Source organism: Octopus bimaculoides, chromosome 10 (genome assembly GCF_001194135.2).
Source record: "Octopus bimaculoides isolate UCB-OBI-ISO-001 chromosome 10, ASM119413v2, whole genome shotgun sequence".
Lineage (NCBI taxonomy): Eukaryota > Metazoa > Mollusca > Cephalopoda > Octopoda > Octopodidae > Octopus > Octopus bimaculoides.
In genome coordinates this window covers 30,937,454-30,942,825 of record NC_068990.1, presented here as the reverse complement: position 1 = coordinate 30,942,825, position 5,372 = coordinate 30,937,454, and positions in this window count along the sequence as shown.

Genomic DNA, 5,372 nt, shown 5'->3' with positions numbered 1-5,372 from the left:
ATATTGTTGTTGTTGGCACTCCGTCGCTTACGACGTCGAGGGTTCCAGTTGATCCGATCAACGGAACAACCTGCTCGTAAAATTAACGTGCAAGTGGCTGAGAACTCCACAGTCACGTGTACCCTTATCGCAGTTCTCAGGGATATTCAGCGTGACACAGTGTGACAAGGCTGACCCTTTGAATTACAGGCACAACAGAAACAGGAAGTAAGAGTGAGAGAAAGTTGTGGTGAAAGAGTACAGCAGGGTTCCCCTGTCGGTGTTTTAAGTGTTTTCGCTCAACAACGCCCGGTCTGGGAATCGAAACCGCGATCCTATGACCACGAGTCCGCTGCCCTAACCACTGGGCCATTGCTCCTCCACTGTATAATTTAAATATAACAGTCGATAAAACTACTAAAATAGCTAATTTCCTGGATGTTACCCTCAACTTAAAGACCGGCCAGTATTCCCCATACCATAAGCCGAATAAGGTAATATAATATATAAATTATAATTCAAATCATCCCCATAGTGTCATTAACGCTATTATAACTGGGTTATCCATTGCAATATCAAATCTGTCTTGTAATAAAGATATATTTAATAATCATGCCCCCTATATAATCAAGCACTCAGAAATAGGGGATTTAACCAGGAGATTTATTATATATCTAATGCAATTTTTAAAAACAAGTTAACTAAGGATAACTCAGGAATAGGCAACCAGATAAATTACATTAATGAGCAATTTGTATATAAAACATATGATTTTATAAACACGAATTATCGGCAGAATGTTACTATTAATAATAATAATAATAATAATAATAATAATAATAATAAGAAGAAGAAGAAGAAGAAGAAGAAGAAGAAGAAGAAGAAGAAGAAGAAGAAGAAGAAGAACAACAACAACAACAACAACAACAACAACAACAACAACAACAACAACAAATCTAGGAAACGGGATATAATTTAGTTCAATCTACCTTTATCCTTCCAAATTAGGAACCTCCCTAAATTATTTTATAAGTATGTTGAGAAAAACTCCCCCCAAGGACATAAATACCACTCAATTTTCAACAAACATTGTTTGAAATTGTCATACTCGACTACTCCAAATTTAGGCTCAATTAGAGCCGCAAATAATAGATATGAACTTAGTAATAATATTAATAATAGTATAAATAAAGATCCTATAGGACCAGTTTATTGTGAAACAATTTGTAGTATTGATGCAGTGGAATACTTAAATAAAACTTGTAATTGCCGCTCTCAGGAATTATGTCATTTAGTAGGAAATTGCTTGAGAAAAAATCTAGTATTTAAGTGGGAAGTTAATTCAGTAGGACCTATGGAACAGAGGAAAATTTATATAGGAAATGCTATAGATTTTTAAAATAGATATAGGGGACATAAGAATACATTTATTCACCCCATTGTAAAAAATTCCATGACATTAGCATCATACGTTAACCATCTCAAAGAGTCTAACATCGAGTATAATTTAAGGTGGTCGATAATTACTGAATCAACACCATATAACACACATACTAAATATTGTAGGCTTTGCATAAAAGAATCGAGTAGTATCATTCAACCACGGTGGTGGTTGAATATATTCTTAAGTCCACCATTTCGTCAATCGCAGCAGCTTCCAAGCTTCACCCTAATTCTGCAAACTGTTAATAGTTTTAAATAGGACATCTCCGCAGCTACACTTTGGCATAAATAGTTTGAGATTTGGTTCAGTAGAAAAAAACGTTACATCAAAATATCTGCGACCTCAAGGAGAGGAGCAGTAAGGAAGATATTCATCTTCAATAAGCATAAATTTTTAAATTTTAAATTAAAAGTATACTTTTCTTAGGCTTAAATGATAGAAAAATGCACGAGGAATTCAGAATCGTTAGTTGCATTGAACAAAAATTAGCAGAAAAACAGTTATGAAGTAAAATATTACGAAATTCTATGTCAGTAAGGAAGTAAGGGAGTAACGCTTAAGCAATAAAAATAAAGAATATATTTCTAAAATGAATGCTTACATCCTAAAGCGGCTAGCTGACAGAAACGTTAGAGCGCCGGGCGAAATGCTTCGTGGTATTTCGTTTGTCTTTACGTTTTAAGTTCAAATTTCGCCGAGAGAGACTTTGGCGTACAGATTATCTAATCAAATTTTTTTTTAACTAAACACTTTCAAACTTCCGATACTGGTAGAATGTGTCACATAGAATAGGGTTTACTCTTAACGTTTTTTTACAAAATTTTGTATTTTAGAAGTTACTAGCTGTTTTTCCCGGTTTCACTCGGGCAGTGTGGTGGATTTGGTTAAAGGCTATTTCCTATGTATATTTTGAATAATAAAAAGAACTAAAAATAAAAAAACAAAAATTCCAAAAACAATACGATGCTAAGGATTTTGCGGGTTTATATTGTAAAACTAACTTCACGTGTGTACCCATAGCCCCATGTAGTCACGGAACCTTATTTGTGGTATAACCTCGCCTTAAAAGAAAAATATATGGTAGTGCGGTTGTTGTATTGGCGACACAAGAATGTTAATCGAAACTGTTCAAGCTCAATCATAGGTTGGACGTTCATGTACACTGATTAGAATTGTGAATTTCAATTATTGAAAACGCGTTCCCGGATGGATACAATTGTGCAGAGTCCGTTTGTCTCAATATGGAAAAGCTGTTTGAATGTCGACGTTTGAAGACATTTGTAACTGAAGTTTAAAAAAAAACATAGTAATTATAAAGCGCATAAGCTATAGCTTTTTTTTTTTAATGCACAAAAAATTGAAATTATTTTTTTCTGTGCCTCTGATTAAAATTTTCGAAAAACAAACCCAGCCACATTACTTGGAAAAAAATAATCTTTATTGTGCTGGTTTTTCGTAAAATTTCGCGCATTGAATGGGATATTCCTATCTTAAAAAGTAATAATCGATTATCTCGGTAACCATGGGAGTTGGAGGGCAATAAAAATCTCCTGAACATGAGCGGACCATGCTGCCGCTCTGTGCTGAATTTCACGCGATTCCACTGCACCGTTCTCGAGTGAATCTGCCGACACTCAATCAATCAATCAATCAATCAAGTAATCAAGAACACTGCAATTTATAGTATAGATTTCGTCAGAAGTTGCAGAGTGACACGAAACTCTCAGCTTTTAACTTCTCTCTAGCTTCTGCCGATGATATATATACATATTACATTGATATAGCAATGGGGTCGAGCGACTCGGCTGGAATCATAAATCTAGGAGGTGCATCCTTTTTAAGGTGCCTAAATAGGAAAATCCCTGAACTACAGGGAGGTCTATATAAGGATGATGCTCTATTCCTCATCTCTAGCAACAATAAATCAATCATAGAAAGAATGAGAAAGAGAATTAGTAAATCTTTGAAAAACTTTAACTTAAGTATTACGTATGAATATGGCACTAAAGTAGTAGATTTTTTGTATACTACTTTAAGCATTAACTCTAAATTATACTACCCCTATAGGAAAGATGGTGAGGTTACAAGGTATGTGAATAAATTATCTAATCACCCCCAAATATATTAAAATCAAAAGTAAAAAAGCATTTCTGAGAGAATTACTAAGTTATCTTCAAACATTGATATTTTAAATTCCCATTCATACCACTATAATGTTGCTTTATCTAAAGCGGGATGTGACCAGGAAATTACTTTTCTCAGTCCTGGAAGTTCAGCTCCTTTTAATAGGGGAGAAATGATGGTTTGATGGTTTGAGTTGTGATAAAATACCAAATGAAAATCCATCCTACAAACCTAACATTTTAAACAATAATAATAGAGTATGCTTCGATAGGAGACAAGATACTAAAACGAGTAAGAAGCTTAGGTTAGATAAAAAAAAAGTGGCGATGAAAAAGAAATGGTTACTCCTCCAGATAAGGGATCTACTAGAAATATATACAAAACTATTAATCATGGCACGATTCTAGGGAACAGAGATAGAACAAATATATCCTGCCCTTGCTTACACAAAAAAAATTAAAGGTAAGAATCTCGTCTAGTTCAATATCCCATACAACTGTGCATTATCCACAAACATATATAGGAAATTTATGACTATTAAAAAAAAAACTTCCCTTCTTCCCATAGATATAATAAAATTTTTTCACGTAAGACAGTTAGAATCTCACACTCTACTCTCCCCAATATAGGTAGCATCATAGCTAGATTAAATAGAAAGAACATAAAATTAGCCAAAATTGTTGAAAATAATAATGGTAATAATAATAAAAATAATGGTAGTGGTAACATTAACAATAATAATGGTAATAGGAGTGATGATAAAAATAGCAATAATAATAATTATATTAATAATAATAATCATAGTACCGTCAGCTATAACTTAAACCTCCAAAATGAAAATAGTAGTATTGATGATGATGGGGTGAATAGAACGAATAGTAGTAGCACTTCTGATAATAATATTATGGATTGTAGTTCCAGTACATATATGAGAATGGAAACCATTAGCATGCCTGATGATGCAGAGGTGATTTTATATGATAATACGATTGAAGTGAAGTTAGAAAATAACAGACATGAACATAACATACTTGATAATAGAATTATTAATAGCGAAAATAATAACAATAAAAATAAAAATAACAATTTAAATCTTAATAATAATAATGTTAATAATAATAATTCTCCTAGGTGTAATTGTAAAGTTAAATCCCGTTGTCCGTTATTAGGCCGATGTCTTACCCAGAATGTAGTATATAAATGCACAATAATGATTACAACTAATAATTATGTTTACTTCGGTTGTTCGATTAATTTGAAACAGCGCATATACAACCACCTGTCGTCTTTTAGATTTAAACATAAGGCGAATTGTACGTCTTTATCCAGTAAGATTTGGGAATTGAAAGAAAGTGGAATCGGGTTTAGCCTCAAATGGGAAGTAATAAGAAAAGCTCAGCTTTATATAAATAGCAGATATGGGTGTGAGCTTTGTCCTATGGAAGCATATGAAATTTTTAAGCATAAAGAAAATAGTAACCTGATTAATAATAGATTAGACCTTTGGGTATCGTATATACATAGTGCCACTCGTACTTTTAGATATTTTAGAAAGTAGCAATTTATTAATCTTGTGTTTTAAAACCTATTATGTACTTCTTAGTATATAATCAGTGCATAGGTAGTATGCCACATAGCATTAATTTTCCTTTAGTTAATATTGGGTTGCAGTCATTACAGATACAAGCCGATTAAGTAAATAAACAATTGTAGTTTTAGATACTTGAATTATTACATATTTTCTATAAATCTTCTTTATTGAAGTTACTAAGTCATATATATACTTCATCATGATTTTAGCGATTAGGCTATTTTATATCCTTTT